This window comes from Hemiscyllium ocellatum, chromosome 24, assembly GCF_020745735.1.
Source record: "Hemiscyllium ocellatum isolate sHemOce1 chromosome 24, sHemOce1.pat.X.cur, whole genome shotgun sequence".
Taxonomy (NCBI): domain Eukaryota; kingdom Metazoa; phylum Chordata; class Chondrichthyes; order Orectolobiformes; family Hemiscylliidae; genus Hemiscyllium; species Hemiscyllium ocellatum.
This window is the reverse complement of record NC_083424.1, coordinates 41,747,829-41,766,791: the sequence shown is the minus strand read 5'-3', so window position 1 is coordinate 41,766,791 and position 18,963 is coordinate 41,747,829.

Genomic DNA, 18,963 nt, shown 5'->3' with positions numbered 1-18,963 from the left:
CTTTAGCTGGTAGGATTAGGGAAAACCCAAAGGCTTTCTATAGGTATGTCAAGAATAAAAGGATGACTAGGGTAGGTATCGGTCCAGTCAAGGATAGTAGTGGGAAGTTGTGTGTGGAGGCGGAGGAGATTGGAGAGACATTAAATCAGTACTTTTCATCAGTATTCACTCAGGAACAGGACACTGTTGCTGATGTGAATATGGAATCACAAATAATTAGAATGGATGCCCTGGAAATATGCAGGGAAGAGGTTTTGGGAATATTGGAAAGGATGAATATAGATAAGTCTCCTGGGCCTGATGGCATTTACCCCAGGATCCTATGGGAAGCTAGGGAGGAGATAGCAGAGCCATTGGCCTGGATTTTTATGTCGTCATTGTCAACGGGAATAGTACCAGAGGACTGGAGGATAGCGAATGTGGTCCCATTGTTCAAGAAAGGGAGTAGGGATAGCCCTAGTAACTATAGGCCAGTGAGTCTGACTTCAGTGGTGGGCAAAGTCTTAGAGAGAATGGTAAGGGATAAGATTTATGAACATCTGGGTAGGAATAACGTGATCAGGGATAGCCAGCATGGTTTTGTGAAGGGCAGGTCGTGCCTCACAAACCTTATTGAGTTCTTTGAGAAGGTGACTAAGGAAGTGGACGAGGGTAAAGCAGTAGATGTTGTGTATATGGATTTTAGTAAGGCGTTCAATAAGGTTCCCCATGGTAGGCTAATGCTAAAACTACGGAGGTATGGCATTGAGGATACATTAGAGGTTTGGATTAGATTAGATTAGACTTACAGTGTGGAAACAGGCCCTTCGGCCCAACAAGTCCACACCGACCCGCCGAAGCGCAACCCACCCATACCCCTACATTTACCCCTTACCTAACACTACGGGCAATTTAGCATGGCCAATTCACCTGACCCGCACATCTTTGGACTGTGGGAGGAAACCGGAGCACCCGGAGGAAACCCACGCAGACACGGGGAGAACGTGCAAACTCCACACAGTCAGTCGCCTGAGTCGGGAATTGAACCCGGGTCTACAGGCGCTGTGAGGCAGCAGTGCTAACCACTGTGCCACCGTGCCGCCCCATTAGGAATTGGCTGGCTGGAAGGAGACAGAGGGTAGTAGTTGATGGATTATGTTCATCTTGGAGCGCAGTTACTAGCGGTGTACCACAAGGATCTGTTTTGGGACCATTGCTTTTTGTTATCTTTATAAATGATCTAGAGGAAGGACTTGAAAGCTGGGTAAGCAAGTTTGCGGATGACACAAAAGTCGGTGGAGTTGTGGATAGTGAGGAAGGAAGTGGTAGGTTACAGCGGGATATAGATAAGTTGCAGAGCTGGGCGGAAATGTGGCAAATGGAATTCAATGTAGCTAAGTGCGAAGTCGTTCACTTTGGTAGGAATAACAAGATGATGGATTACTGGGCTAATGGTAGGCTACTTGGTAGTGTGGATGAGCAGAGGGATCTTGGTGTCCATGTACACAGATCTCTGAAAGTTGCCACCCAGGTAAATAGTGCTGTGAGGAAGGCATATGGTGTACTGGGCTTTATTGGCAGAGGAATTGAGTTCCGGAGTCCTGAGGTCATGTTGCAGTTGTATAAGACTCTGGTGAGGCCTCATCTGGAGTATTGTGTGCAGTTTTGGTCGCCATACTATAGGAAGGATGTGGAAGCTTTAGAACGAGTGCAGAGGAGGTTTACCAGGATGTTGCCTGGAATGGTAGGAAAATCTTATGAGGAAAGGCTGAGGCACTTGGGGCTGTTCTCATTGGAGAAGAGAAGGTTTAGGGGAGATCTGATAGAAGTGTATAAGATGATTAGGGGTTTAGATAGGGTAGATACTAAGAACCTTTTACCGCTAATGGAGTCAGGTGTTACTAGGGGACATAGCTTTAAATTAAGGGGTGGTAGGTATAGGACAGATGTTAGGGGTAGATTCTTCACACAGCGGGTTGTGAGTTCATGGAATGCCCTGCCCGTATCAGTGGTGAACTCTCCTTCTTTATGGTCATTTAAGCGGGCATTGGATAGGCATTTGGAAGTTATTGGGCTAGTATAGGTTAGGTAGGATTCGGTCGGTGCAACATCGAGGGCCGAAGGGCCTGTACTGCGCTGTATCCTTCTATGTTCTATGTTCTATCATGTCTCACAAATTTTTTTGAGGAGGTAACCGATAAGATTGATAAGGGCAGGACAGAAGAATTTGTTTACTTGAACTTTAGTAAAACCTTTGGCAAGGTTTGGCAAGATAGACTCAGTAAAGTTAGATAGTTTGGGACTCAGGGTGAGCTTGCCAATTGGATATAAAAATGTTTTATTAGCAAGTGACAGAGATATGGTGGAGGGTTCTTTTTCAGAATGAAGGTCTGTGACCAACAGTGTTCCACAGGGATCGGTGTTTGTCATTTATATGAATAATTTAAATGAGAATATAGAAAGCATAGTTAGTAAGTTTGCAGATGACACTTAAATTAATGATATAGTGGCCAGTAAAGAAGGTTATCTAAGATTACAAAGGGATCTTGGTCAGTTGGGCCAATGGGGTGAAGAGCGATAAATGGAGTTTAATTTGGGTGAATGTGAGGTTTTGCACTTTGGTAAAACAAATAAAGGCAAGCATTATGCAATTAAAAGTAGTGCCTTAAGTAATGTTGTAGAAGAGAGAGATCCAGAGATTTAGGCGCATAATTCTTTGAAGTATGCATGAGATGCAGATAGGATGGTTAAGAAAGGGTTTGGTATGCTTGCCTTTGGTATAGGAGTTGGGCTGTTATATTGAGGCTGTACAGAGGAAATTTACCAGAACGTTGGCTGGATGTTGGAGAGTTGAGTTATAAGGAGACGCTGTATAGGCTGGGACATTTTTCATTGGAGCATAGGAGATAGAGGGGTGACTTTATAAAGGTTTATAAAATCATGAGGGATATAAATAAGATGTCTTTCCCAAGGGTGGGGGATTTCAAAATTAGGGTGAATATTTTTAAGGTGAGAGGAGAAAATTTTAAAAAAGACATGGGGGCAATTTATTTTACATAGAGTAGAGTTTGTGTGTGGAATGAACTTCCATAGGAAGTGGTGGAAGCAGCTACAGTTACAATGTTTAAAAGATATTTAGATAATTACATGATTAACAAATGTTTGGAGGGGTATGGGCCATGGGCAGGCAGGTGGGACTAATTTAGTTTGGAATTATGGTCGGCATGGACTGGTTGGACCAGCGAGTTTGTTTCCATGCTCTATGATGATGACTCTATGCCAAGAACATGCTGAACACTGCATTTAAACCAGATTACAATTAGGATGAAGAATATCAAAACATAGTTCTGTTAACTGATAGACTTACAATAGGTAATAATATGTAGGGAAAATTGTGACCAGACAACTACTTCAGTTGTAACTTTTATATAAACGTAAAACTTGTTTTGAAAAATTAAAGACTGAAATTTTGAATTCTGTTTAGCATTCTGAAGGTTGCATTTCAATTTTATCAAAATGACGAAATTTTTAACTTAAGTATTGCAAGCACATTGTGAATCCAACAGAGAACCTGCATTTGGTGTCAGTATTACACAGTGTAGCTCACCTGTGTGTTCAGGAACTGCCTATGTTAATGCACAGGGTTTATGTCGTTTGCAGACATAAAGCACTCATTGCATCTTATCCAATTCAACAAAATAGTCGATAACAATTCACCGGTTCATTTTTCAGGCTAATGCTTTGACAAATCAAGAGTCATACCATCTGGTTTAAGATTTAAACAAAGACTGGCTTAACTGTCAAACATTACTATGTTTCCATGGGCAATTTTTCTACTAGTCAGAACCCACTTGCCAATATCCCAATGTTGGCTTTCCTATTGAATTGATATTCTTGAGAAATGTCCTGATGATTGCAAAGTGCAAAGCATTTACAAAACGTATCTTTTTCCAGGAAAACTCAAGTTCTATACTGACAATGAAATGTCTTCTCTACGCACTGGCATCTTTCTCTTTGCTCAAATTAAAGGCATCTTTGGTTATTTTGATACCACGAACCCCTGGCCCACTTGGCTACATTACTATGTATTTCAGAAGCATTCTTCACAGTTTCCATAGCCCTCTCTCCCAATACCACAGCAGCTTAATTCAGTTTGCCATCTTATTTCCCTATATCTACATTTATGTAATTCTATTTAACAATATCGCTACAGCAACACAATCAAGTAGAAATTATTTTACGAAAACCATTTACGGCCACTTCATTTCACTCTTGGGAGCCCTGGTGTCTAACAACACCAGAGAAAGAAAACAGCAGGGAAGCCTTTTACATTTTCAAATTCAAATCATTTGGTTGACTGAGAATCAAGCTTGGCTTTTCATTGCTGATGCTTCAATTCTGCAGCTGATTTCTAAGGGACAATTGACCTTGGAAACAGTAAATGCCTCACAGTAGTAAATACAAATTGTAAATTGCATTTGGTTGGAAGGCACAAGGACACCGTGAATTTGAATGTCAAATGAAACCTTGGGGAGAAACATAGCCACGGGCTGTGGTCTATGATTTGACTCAGATTCACTCAAGAGGAAAAGCCATTTAACATCCTCAAGAGCTCTTATGCTAAAATGCAGTATTCAATTTGCAAATTGCTCTTCATATTCTGTGTTATTAAGTTGCAGAATTGGTAGGACCACACCACATCATGTCATAGCCATTGAAAGTTGTTAATCGATTTACCAATCTCAGTCATTGCATGGAATGTGGAGCAGAGCTGAGGAATCTTTGACAGAGAAGAAAGAATATACACTGAGCTGCACTTCAGGTTGGCATGACTAACTTGTGTTTGCAAGTACCCACTCACCTTTTCAAGGCCGAAAAGTGTGCCGTACAGGAAAGTCCAAGAATAGGGAATGTTAAAATTTTGAGAAATCACTTTATTGAGTTTTCTTGCTGATTTAAAAAAAACAACTTACAGACTACGATTCACTGCACATTAATTTCTTTATTGCACCGAATCTTATCTTGAGCTATTTTCTTCTTGTTTGTGATGTCCACTGGGTTAAAAGAAGTTGAGAGGTAGCTTGCTGGATGTTCACGGACCAAGTCATTAAGAAGGCAATCTGTAGAAAACATCCAGTAGATTGAATAATTAGCCTGCCAGGAGAAAGTGAGGACTGCAAATGCTGGAGCTCAGTGCTGGAAAAGCACAGCAGGTCAGGCAGCATCCAAGGAACAGGAGAATCAACGTTTCGGGCATTTAGCCTACCGGCTGAGAACAGAAAAGAAACACTTCAACAGAATTCCAGCCAGCTAGATAGAAGGCAGGAAAAACAATGATAGTTTGGATCCTAGACAAGTCAACTTAGCATTGAAACATTTGCAAGCTGCTAAGCGTATGAGCCTGGGAGAACCAAGATGTAGAACGTTTGCCCTAGCTTAGGCAAGCAAAGATGATTCAAATCCATCTTTTGTAATTGAATAATTAAAAGAGATTGAGGTATTGATTGGACTAATTCTGTCTCCATTGGTTTTGATATGTAAATAAAGTCTAAAAGGAGATTCCATGAACACAGAAAGTAGAAGTTTTATATGTGGCATTGACTGGTAAAATAGTACCTGGTACACAACCAGGAAGACCATATTTCCATCCAGATGCTGTCACAATTTGAGACTTCTGTTTGAACATTAGCATGTGTCAAGGTTTGCTTGTACAGGCTAAATATAACCATTATCACTTCTAAAGACTATCATTTTGGAATATTTTGGAATTTAAGAATAAACAGTTAAAGGGTTGATTGACTGTTGATACCTGAATACCAACAGGGTAAGAAAAAATAATTTAGGCACTCATTTGGCTGTGACATGCAAAATATTAATTCATATTTCCTCTGTTCAATCATGCAATTGAATAATTTCTTCCATGTCATGTCTTAACAAATGTCTACCTAGACTGTACACAGTCACCTATCTCAGAGACAGGGCAGGCAATAGCTGAAAGGGAAGTAAAAGCAACATTAGGGTGGCATGGTGGCTCAATGGTTAGCACTGCTGCCTCACAGCTCCAGAAACCAAGGTTCAATTCTAGTCTCGGGTCACTGTCTGTGTGGAGTTTGCACATTCTCCCCATGTCTGCATGGATATACTTGGTTTTCCCCCACATTCCAAAGATGTGCAGATTAGATCGATTGGCAGTGTTGAATTGGCCTTAGTGTGCAGGCTGGGTGGGGTTAGCCATTGGGAATACAGGGGTGGATCTGGGTGGGATACTGTTCGGAGCGTCAATGTGGACTTGATGGATGGAATGGCCACACTAGGGATTCTATGGAAAAAAAAAACTCAGTTGTGACAATTTATACTATTGTCTAATTAGAATGTCACACAGTCAGAGTTAACCTGTTATACTGCAGCAGCAACCCTGCGGCACCTTACCCAAGTAGCCACTGCTGTGCCTCAGCAGCAGTATTCTCAATGTGTTCGAATAATATGAAGGAAGAGAAGGCTAATTGTATCCGTGGATATATGAACCAAATGAAGCACTCTCTCACACTTGTTACTTTAGCTTGCATTTCCTGGGACAGGTTGCTAGCCTGAAGCCAGAGGCCTATACACCTTGAGCCTCACCATTCTGCATCAAGCAGTATTGCCCAGGGAGCTCTCCTCATGTTCCCACCTGCTTTAGGCAGATTGCAAGAATTTTTAAGTGGATGCGTAACCCTATAGGCCACAGTGTGAACACACTTCCATGGCCATCAAGTGAGTTTTGGCTCAAGCCTAGGGCTTCTGGCTCTGAGATAGTGGTTGCACCAAAAAACCTTTTCTATATAGAGGAAGCATCAATGAGCCAAGCCCAGACTACTTACTCAATTTCTATAAATATGAACTCTCGAATGGTAGGAGTGGTCATTGACTGGACATCAGGAGCGAAAATATTAATTGTTTTTCTTTTCCTGGTGCAAAGCTATGAGGATAAACTGTCACTCCCTACTTTCAAACTCCTCAGGTCTACTCTTATGGCAAAGGCTGGAAATTGGAAATGCCTCACGACAAACAGAGAATTTAGTTCTGGTCAAACCTTTGGAGTACAGAGATTAGAGATGGAGTTCAAGTCAGATGGAAGCACTTATCCATCCTAAGATTGAATTCAACATAACACTCCTTCTCCAACCTCCCAATCCTCAGGCTCAAGTAAGTGCAGTGTAAAACAAACTGACACAAGTGGATCCACATAAACAATGCTGCCACTTGTCAGCATAAATATTTCCTCATCTTCCTATTGGATTCTTACTGGGTAAAGCAGGAAATTCTCAGAAGGCCAGTATCTGCTGCAATTTATTGGTGGATGTGCCAGGCATGTAACTTAATCATGTCTGAAAATGAGAGAGCCAAGGTAAGTCCCTTATTGTACCTTGTGGAGAATTCATTGTGACTGGATATTGAAATAGCATTATAGTGACATCAATGACAGGAAACTGCATGAGAAGAAGTGTAAGTGCTTGAATGTTTCTGCTTTGAGTCCAGTGAAAGTTCTAACAGCTACAATCCATGCAGTACCTCAGAGTCGGAAGGTTCAATTTTCACCCCTGTTCTGCTGTGAGTGGAACATGGGATGAGGGCAGGACTTTTTCATAGATTCATAAAATCCCAACAGTGTGGAAAGAGACCATGCGGCCCATCATATCTGCACTCACCTTCTGAAGAACATCTTACCCAGACCCAAATCCCCCTTCACGTCTTTGGACTGAGATATGAAAATTAAGCTGAGTCCACTCAGTAAACCTGAGGTGCAGTTTCCATCCAGTGATAACTTTGCAAATTGGCTAAGATTCCCATTGTGGGTGAGTGAGGATTTAATTTAAACGCATAAAGTCAAAGCGCAACAACGTTTTTGGTTTTGTGATGTTGTTCACTGTGAGTGAGATCGGAAGTGCGCTTGGTGTCAAACTAAATTGCTGAACCAGAGCAGGTGCACCGACCAGTCAGAAGAATGAAGGGAAATTTAAAAGAATTATTTCTGTACAGTAGTGTTCCCATCCACGTCCCACAGTGAGCTGCTGACCTTGAGGAATCTATCACTGGTTGGCATTGGTGCCAATGGCATTGGCCAGTTATACCTTTAAACCAAGGAACCATGTAAAACTTGCCCACTGATTCTGACGACCACCCTACAGCTTTCGAGGAATATTGTTCTTTAATATCTCAATAAGGCTCATGTGTATGAGTTGTCAGTCATGGAGTTCCTTCTGACCCTTCTTTCCTAATTATCCTCTTTGAAAATCAACACCTTATAGTTTCTCATGATCCAAAAATCAAAGTGTAAGAGCTTTTGCTGAGGATCTTCGAAATCTCAAGGGACGTGAGTACCAGAAATTACAGTCAACTATCTTTACGGCTTGTCTGAACGATATTATTCATTGATTTATGAGTGGGGACTTATGACTGCCCAAAGACAATCCATCAATAATCCCTTCAGTCAGCAGAGGAGATTTCCATTCTATTGGCGTGAATGAATTGAAACACAGGCCCCAGATGTGAAAGTACTTCAGCAGTGCCTCACCACGTAGAGTTCATTTTATGGGGAGCTGTATTCCCAGAATTCCTTTCTCCATCATGGCTGAAAAGTCAGTCATTATCTGCCCTTCTGAGATCAGGCTGCTGCACAGCAATTAGCATTAATTGATTCAGAATTAATTGATTGCCGACTCATCTGGGAGAAAGTTCTTTCCCAGAGAGCTGCTGGCTGATCCAACTGGTAACACCGAGGGCATATATGACCGCTGCTGGGACTACAGGCAGTAACTGAGGAAGAAGACTGCCAGTCACTGGACTTGAATATCGAGTTTGGATGAGCCGAGAACATAGAATATCACAGCATAGCATAGGCCCTTCGGTCCTCGATGTTGTGACGACCTGTGAAACCAATCTGAAGCCCATCTAACCTACACTATTCCATTGTCATCCACATATCTATCCAATGAACATATAAAGGCCCCTAACATTGGCAAATCCACTAATGTTGCAGATAGGGCAGTCCATGTCCTTACTACTCTCTGAGCCTGGTTGTATGCTAGTGAGGGTTGGAGTGCAGAGGCCATGATGGTATGGGGTCTGGGCTTGAGAAGCCAGCTGGGAGAATTATAGGCTGGGTACAAACTTGAGATCTGCCTCTGATGGGCACAGGGATCCCCCAAAGGAGATACCACATTTCCTGTCAATCTGCAGATTGCGTTGTGAAAGCTACCAAACATCCCCCCAGCACAGCCTCCAACTGTCACATGTAAAACAGTGGTTCATGTAGAATGAGGCCCTTAAGGCTGTGGCTGTTTATCTAAGGCCCTCAGTTCGGGTGCAGAGAGGGTTACCTGACACTTCTCTACCCATTATCATCTGAGAAACAGGTCAGGGGTTAGTGGGAAGCTTCTGTGATATATTTTATCAAAAGCTGGTAAATGACAAATGCTTCTTGCTTAATTGTCACAGATTCCAGCTGTTGTCTGTTTCAGATCTCCAGCATCCTCAGTTTTTTGTTTTATTTTAATTTTGTAGTAACATTATTTTCACATTATTTTCAATAGTGTGTATTGGCAGGTCAGGTACAGCTCTGACTAAAGTGGGGAGGAATGGAAAGGTCACGTGCAATATCATACAGACCTCCCCAACCTTCAAATATGCCAGTGGTGAGAGGCTACAGAATCCAACCCTTCACCTGGAACTTTAATCAGAGCTGTACCTTGACCTGCCGAAACACACTATTGAAATGTGAAAATAATGTTACTACCACATTAAAATAAAACAAAAAAACTGATGATGCTGGAGATCTGGAACAGACAACTACTGGAATCTGTGACAATTAAGTGAGACGCATTTGTCATTTACCAACTTTTGATAAAATATAATATCACAGAAGCTTATGTTGGCTACAATTAAAAGTGAACCCATGTCATACTTGGGTTCATGAAGTGAAATGGTTTGAAATGAAAGTTTCTTAAAGATGGACTGATTTTTCTTTTTACAAAGCAGCATCATAAGTAAAATGTTTAAACCTTATTTAATGATTAAATTATGAATGTTAGTAATAGTATTTTTGAAATGAGGTAGAAGCAGATATGATAGCATCATTTCTGAGGCATATAGACAGACACGTGAACAAGCAAGGAAAAAAGGTTTAGGGACCATGTGCAGGCAATTGGGATTCGTTTAGAGTGGCATAATGATTGGCGCAGGCATGATGGGCAGAAGGGCCTGTTCATTTGCTGTCCGGTTAGATATTCCATACTTTGCCTTCCACTGATCAAGCACTCATTGGAAAGCTGAATGTTCTCTCCTTTATAAGTACAGATTTCTTTCAGATATTGGCATTCCTTGACGTCTCATCCACGTGGTCACAGAGCACTGCTTTTGTTGCTCTTAATAGTCTCATGCTTTGTATTTTCAACAGTGCTTTATGCTACTCAGTTCATCATCTGTAATGTTTAGCTTGCACAGGATTCAGTTGTTGGAAAGTGCTGAAGATAAACATTTGAGGCACTATTTTTGTTGGGTTTTCTAATGGCTTATCTTTAGTTTGTAGCCTCATGAAAAGCATAATACTTGATACAGAGATCATTACGGTTTTGAGAAATGATTTTTCAGTGAGAAGTCTGAGAGTTACAACTGAAATAAGTCTGTGCCTTTGCAAGAGAAACATCAGCAGTGGGAAAACTGTAGTAGCTTATTACATGCTCGCTTCACAGTATGGAGAAAACGTTGAAGCAGAGCAGAACTTTGATTGAATGCTTGGATTTGATTTGGTGCTCAATTAGAATTTAATCTGTAAGCACTGTCAGATTTTTTTTGACATCAGTCCAGATATCTTGAGGCTTTAGTAACTCGCAAGTGTAGCATTCATATGATTTTGCAGAACCTGTATTGTTGTTTTCAGTTCCACTGTACCAGTGACAACAGAGAATAGGTAGAAATGGCTGTGAAAGCTTGGAAGAAACTGGCAGCAGAGCTGTTTGTGGGCAACATCTTTTTCAGATGTCGTTTTTCATTTTTCCAGAATCTTTATGCCTTTTAAAAAATTAACAGATGGGATGTGGGCATCGATGGCTAAGCCAGCATTTATTGCCCAGCCCTAGTTGCCCTTTAGAACAAAGAACAAAGAAAATTTACAGTCCAAATGTACTGTCTAAACCTGTCGGTCAATTCCTAAGCATCTGTATCCCTTTGCTCTCCACCTACTCATGCATCTGTCCAGACGTATCTTAAATGAATCTACCATGCCTGCCTCTACCACATTTGCTGGCAACGTGTTCCAAACACCCACCACCCCTTTGTGTGAAGTACTTGCTGCGCGTATACCCCTTAAACTTTCCAACTCCCACTTTGAAAGCGTGACCTCTCATTATTGAATCCTTCACTCTGGGAAGGTGTTGGTGAGCTGTCTCCTTGAACCGTGGCTGTCCATGCACTGTAGGTTGACCCACAGTGTCCTAAGGGAGGAGATTCCAGTATTGCTACCTTTTAACGTGGAGCCTGACCTCAGGAGACTAACCGCAGCACAGCACACGTGAGCCCTTGCCCACCTCCAACACCGCCTACCACCCACCCCCAAACCCCGTGCAACACTGACCCCCAACACCGCCCTCTGCCTATCCCCCGTCCGCTCCTCTGTCCGCTCCCAACACCGACCCCACCTGCCCCACCCCCACGCTGCACGCAACCCCTGTCTGCCCCACACCCACCCCCAACCCCCTCTGCCCCTGTCCCCTCTCCAGGGCAGCCAGGCTGGACACCAACAACAAGACTGCTGCTGCTGCCTTTTTGGTGGCAGGGGGAGTCAGCTCTCCAAATAGCGTGCGCGTGCACACACACATACACACACACACACACAACTTTTTCCTGCAACTTTTTGACAGGTTCCCCCCATTGCCTTGTACAGGATAATGTTGGAGAAATTATCTGGGGATGGGGGGGGCGCAGTTTAAGGTAAACACCTGTGTAGAACTCCAGGGAAAATGTGGGGGGAGAGAGAGAGGGGGTGGGAGGTCAGTCACGTACCCCCATCAGTTCAGGACTGTTCTCAGTACCACTTTTAATCACAGTAAACAAAAAGTGCAATCAGTGTTGGACACGTGTCAATGTTTCTGCCAAGACCTTGAGATCTCCTGCGGATAATCCTATTTTCGGATCATTGGTATTTGGATAATCGAGGTTCCTGTGTAGACGGTTTGATAGCAATTGGTACGTTTTGAGATTGAAAATTAATATTCTTTTTTTGTGAGTGTGTCTTTCTTTTTTAAAAAAAGGTAAAATTAATGCACTTGAAAGAAGCATTCTTCCTGACACACCACATGTGTAAGAACAGTAAAGCTCTTGTTTAAACAGATTGAAGGTTATTTTGTTACCAGTTACTTACTGAAGGTTCCTTAATGTTGAAGAGTGAAAGCTGTTAACAAGGAATTACGGATACCAAGAGTATTATACTATCTTAAAGATAAGATAACAAGAAGAAAGTCCCAATAAATCAGTATGGAATATCATTGTCATATGTATGATTATCATCAATACTATCATCATTGTTTGAGTTTGTGTGATCAACATGAAGAGATTAACACTTAACATTAAAAGCGACAGCTATGATGATTTCAGTCATTTAACAGGTGGTATTTTCTTGTACAGTAGGTCCTTCAGAATAGAAGATGTTTGCGAGAGAGAGAAGTCCCTGATCTTCAGTTAGTTCTGTAATTTCAGCACTTTCACATTATTTTCAACAGAACAGAATTTGATTTATGAATACCCATTTTTCTAAGTCCTCCCGTGAACTACATGAGAGTGGTTCTCAAAGACATTTTCTTGGCATTCTGCACATCAAGGTGGCTTAACAGTAAGTTGTATACAGTTTCAACTTGTAAAAGTGACTGTTCCAGACTGAGTTATCGTTATCACAGTGGGAGTTGATAAATCCAGGGTGTGAAAGTAGACACATCTATCATCTTTTATCTGATGCAATCTTTAATGCTGTTGACTTCTTTAGGAAGGACGTTGATAAACTCGAGAGGATGCAGCAAAGATTTACAAGGATGTTGAACAGACTGGAGGGTTTGAGCTATGCAGAGAAGCTGAATAGGCTGGAACCTATTTCCCTGGAGCATTTGGAGGCTGAGGGGTGACCTTATAGAGGTCTATAAAACCATGAAGGGCACAGATAGGGTGGATAGCCAAGGTCTTGGGGAAGTCCAAAACTGGTGGGCATAGGTTTAAGCTGAGAGGGGAAAGATTTAAAAGGGACCCGAGGGGTAATTTTTTCATGCAGAGGGTGGTGCATGTATGGAACAAGCTGCCAGAGGAAGTGGTAGAAACTAGTACAATTGCAACATTTAAAAGGCATCCGGATGGGTATATGAATAACTAAAATTTAGAAGGATATGGGCCAAGTGCTGGTAAATGGGACTAGGTCAGATTGGGAAGTCTGGTTGCTGTGGATGAGTTGGTTCAAAGGGTCTGTTTCTATAACAGGAAGTGTTGGGGAAAATGAGCAGGTCTGGCAGCATCTGTGGACAGCAAACAATGTTAACCTTGAGTTTAGTGAGACTTCTTCAGAACATCCCACAGATACTGCCAGATCTGCTGGGTTTCTCCAGCAACTTCTGTCTTCATGTGTTGCCAGCACATTTTCTGTGAAGTTACAGCAGAAATGCGAGGGCATTCCCAAGGCATTTTTCACCAAATTTGTCCTTGTATGATGCTTCCAACAAGAGTCCCATTTATGGCCATCAAAGCTGACATAACTCAGCAATATTTGAAAGTGCATGCAGCATTTGCTGGCTGGCACTTTTCTCAATTTTGTGAGTGTGTCAGATCAGAAGAGCTGTTTTGGTAGACACATTTTAAATTACAACACAGTGGACTGTCATTCCCTGCAATTTGAATGAGATGCAAGTTAATCGCAATAGGGGCTTACGAATTTAAAGTTTATGGAGGGCCACTTGAATCTATTCTGTGCAAAAAGGAAAAGAAGACTTATAAAGCATCTTTCAAATTCCAGTACCCTTTATAGGCACTTAAAGTGTCGTGAGTATTTTAATTTGGAAAATGTGGCAGCCAACCTGTACTCAGCAAGTTTCTAGAAGCAACTATGATATTGTCCGTAGAATGTAATTGGTGGTATCCATTTGAGGGGTAATTATTGACTAAGACAACAGGGAAAAATCCCTTACTTCTCTCTGAAGCAGTGCTGTGGGATCTTTTTAGTACACTTAAGATGGGAGGGACCTTGTTTTAATATTTCAATTGAAAGCTGGTACCTCTGACAATGCAGCACCTCCTTGGTTATGAACTGAAGCATCATCCTGTCGTCCTGTGCTCAAGTTTGTAGAGCAGGATTTAAACCCGAAACATTCTGACTCAAAAGGTCAGAGTGCTGTTATAGACAAATGCAGCACTCCTTATCCAGCCTAGTTGAAATTCGCAGTTACATTGTAAACTGCTTCCAGACAGTGGATGTAAGATTTGTATGTGTGCCAGGATACCAACAACACAAACCAAGCATCAAATTCAAGTCAGGATATTTATTTCTCTTTTAACAGGTTTGCTTTACAAGCTCACAAATTAAATGCATCAGGAAGACTAATGTCATGAAGAATATATCTTATTTTCACAGGAAGATTAAGAGAGCTGGTACATAATATTAACTGAAACCTCCGACTCCTGTGCAGAAGTAGACAGAAGAATTAGTTACCAACTGGCATTATCGAACAAGTGTGCAGTCTGTTCAACCTTGTCCTTCCTATTTTGTTTGTTCTAAGACATTCAAAAACTATTTGGGTTGAAAGCGTTCTGACAAATACAAACACACCTATTGAGTTGTTATACGTGACTGATAATTCTAGCTACATTTGATAATACTGAACATTAACCAATGCATTTTTGGCAGCTATAATTTATCATTGGGCGGTTTCATATAATTCAGATTTTCATTTGAAGCATTATGATTACAGGCCCTTAATCACAAACACAGTTTCACAAAGTTTTGTATGGAATGGTTTACAAAATAAAAAGTAAAACAATGAGATTGTTCACACTACGCACGGCAGTTCCATAAGTAGAGGCTCTGCTACCTACTCTATATAAATAAGTTAAATAAATAGGGCAAATAAATATTAAATAAATGGGTACAGTATTGACCTTTATTAATATATTTACAGTGCATAGTGAAAATACAATTGATCGAGAATTAGCAGAAAAGATTTTGGTATATTTGCTAATTAGACATGACAACTTGAAATAAATATCATCAGAGTGCAAAAAAATGGAACAATATTAAATGTCTATCAATAACTTACTAAAGATATTCGAGGGTGTATTAACCCACAGGATACGGTTGTTTTCACTCATGGGCAGATTGCCACTGTTGCTTTTTTTTCATGGATTTGGTGCCAGTCAGGGTGAAGGATGTTCACTCTGGTTAGCAAAACACTTTACCATTGCAGGCACTCTGAGTCATCACAAAGACTTCCAGGTCAGGTACAGGATGGCTAGAGCACAAACCCTTGCACTCCGCCAAATGAATGTGTGAGAGATTGAACCATTGAAAAACACCTATGTCTACATTTGGGATGCCGGTGTTGGACTGGTGCGTACAAAGTTAAAAGATCACACAACACCAGGTTATAGTCCAACAGGTTTAATTGGAAGCACACTAGCTTTCGGAGCGCCTCTCCTTCATCAGGTGGTTGTGCTGATGAACCACAACCATCTGATGAAGGAGCAGCACTCCAAAAGCTAGTGTGCTTCCAATTAAACCTGTTGGACTATAATCTAGTGTTGTGTGATCTTTAACTTATGGCTACATCAGTGAGATCTGCTCTTACCTTGTCCAGCAGCCAGCTGTACCTCTCTGAGGAAAGTCGCCAGCTGAAGGCCAATTAGAATCTTATATGGAGCACATTTATTTGACCAGGGGATCTTGTTTGAGACTGTCCTGATGTTTTATATTCTTTGTGCTTTGAGTGACTCTTGTACAAAGCCCAGTCTGCATTAGAGTGCAGTTTATGTTACCTTCCTTTTAAAATACATATGTACATGTTAAAGATGAAATTAAAATACTTTCAATAGAGTCTGAATCCAAACATATTAACTAGTTGTGGCTATCTCATCCCAGTCACATGTCTTTCTCCTTTTAACTTGGGTGAAGTAAAGGTCCATCTCCGACTCCAGCTCAATCTTTCTCAGATCCTCAACATTGAAGAACTCTTTAACTAAATCAGAATTCTTTTTCACCTGTAGACAACCAGCCAGTAAAAGACAGCTTGGCATCACCTGCTCATTGTTTACTGCTTTACCCCTCTCTCATCCAATTCATTTAAATCTTGGCAGCTTGCTGCACTATGGGCCATTGTCTTGGTCTAATGAGATCACTTCCCCAATAATAAAGAGAAAAGGCTGAAAGATTCAAGGTTTACAGAAGAAACATGTTCTGGTGAGGACTTTTAAGAATGTATGGAACAAAAACCCTAGCCTTCCTTCATCCGTTGCATTATTTAATTATTCAGCACATGGACTCTATGTCCAGATTTGTTACAATTGATTTTTTAAAAAAAAAACCACCTTGCTGGCTAACCAGAATCAATTCGCAGACAGTAAACGTTCATTTTTAAACAGGAGAAGCAGATCAGACTGATTATCTGCAGAACTGCGGTCTGTTGGAATCTTGCCACATTCTGTGAGTGGACTTGAAATTATAGCTGTTAATTAACGACTAGTGCTGTTTTCTGCTGGGGGTGGAATGGTAACAGCATCCTGCTGCCAAATGCAGCCAGCAAGGTGGCAGAGTGTGCAATGTTTCAGTGCACTGTAGTAGATCTACAATGGTGAGTTTGCAATCAACAGACACTGAATTCAAGAGAAATGGGTGTACTTGGTATATCTAAGGGTGAGGGGGATTGGGGAGAAGCTGGTGGGAATGATGGTGGGAGGGAACCAGTGTCAGCTGTTCTCACATATAACCTTACTCATCATCGCTGTGTGCCAGGGCCTAAGCTTCCTCTGGAAATAGCTCCAGTGCACCTGCTGAGACGTTACAATGTTCATGTCGAACTGCTACAATTGGCACTATGAACTGACTCTGTGTTGGGACCTACACAACCCTTTGTAACAATCAGACCAAAACATGATGGAGAAATTACTTCAAGTTATTTGATCAAACTTGGCATAAGTTATTGTTTTTCACAAAAAGTAAGGGATGGACAAGGAGAAATGTGAATTGGTCTGGCTGTTTCACATGTGCTGCTGTGACACATTCACACGCACCAGATTCCACACGTCACTTAAAACAGTGGGAAACCAAAATAACAAAGAGGTCAATCTGCAAGAAGGCAGCAGGGAGGAATGGCGGTGCTAGGGGAATGTGGGAGGGAACAGGGAAATGTGATGCCGGGGAGAATGTTCAGCGTCGCAGGCTCTCGTAGCTACCTGCGGAATCATAGCTCTTGCTCCTACTGCGGCTGCTGCTCCGTCCGGCTGAACTCCGGCTCCGGCTCCGACTCCGACTCCGGCTCCGACTCCGGCTGGGACTGCGACTCCGGCTCCTACTGGAATAGCTCTGGCTGCGGCTCCAGCTCCTGCTCCAGCTCCTGCTCCGACTCCTGCTCCGGCTCCTGCTGCTGTACCAGGAGGAATAGCTGCTGACGCTGCTGGAAGATGAGGGGCTAGGCCTGTAGTACGGGATAGGCCGTTTGCGAGCACTGATAAACAAACAAGACAAAATTGCTTTTTATTTTAAAACGCTTACTGACAATTAACATGGTGGTGACTCTCAAAGGTGGGAGTCCGTTTCTTAACGTATACCGATGAGGAATTAAACATGGGGTGGGGAAACAATTCAAACAATCTTGATCCCCTGATATTGAGTTCCATTAACTTCAACAAAATTGTATATCAGACACGTCTTGTAACCAGGCAGCTAATGGGATGCCACGATCCCACTGGGAAAGCCCCACCCATGTTCAATTTCACACTCAGTATCTGGGAACTGTCCAAGCTGTCCATGTTTACAACAGCTGCATAATAATGACCTGAGTTCATACAGAACTGGAGCCTGAGTCTGTAGGTTTCCACAGTTTGTTCTCTTTTACTGTCCCATCTATGTATTTATGCTTGATGAAGCTTGTTCATCTTCACTGACTTGAGTGGGGACCTGATCTTACGACATTCCTGGCCTGGCATATGCCCCACTCTATCATTGCTATCAGGTTGGACCTTCAGCTCTGGTTCACTGGAGATTGCAGGAGGGCATGCTAGGAGTAGCGCTGTTTAAAAACGAGGCGTCAACTTCGAGAAGTGGCAGCACAGGACAAAGTAGATGCCAAACAGCAGAAAACAGCATGAGATAGATTGAGCTAAGTGATTACACAGCGAAAGCCGTGAAAACATACAGTAGAGACGAGGCTCTGCATTCCGTCAAGTGTCCACCAAAAAAAGCTACTGTCAATCTACACTCATCCTATTTTCCAGCACTTGGCCTATAACTTTCAATGTTATGAAACTTCAAGTACTCGTCCAAATACTTTTTAAAGGTTGCCTCACAGGCAGTGTATTCCAGATGTCCACCACCCTCTGGCTGAAAAAAATATTCACCAAATTCCCTCCAGACATTCTGCTTTTCACCTTCAAAGTACACCCCCCCCGTTTGTGATATTTCAATTAGGGGGTTCAGCTGCTTTCTATAAAATCTGACTAGATCTATGCTCCGTAATCCTGACACATCCAGTCATGAATGGTGACGGACAAGTAAACAACCAACAGAGGGGAAGACTTCACCAAAGCACCATTCTCAATAATGGGGGAGCCTACCACATCAGTGTAAAAGGTAAGGATAAAGCATTTGCAATCTTCAGCTAATTTGATCCACTCCATGTGGTACCAACAAACAGCAGACAACACTGAATACTGCAAAAACTAATGGGTCCTGAGAAGATTCTAGCAATGGTGACATTAGCTTTGAAG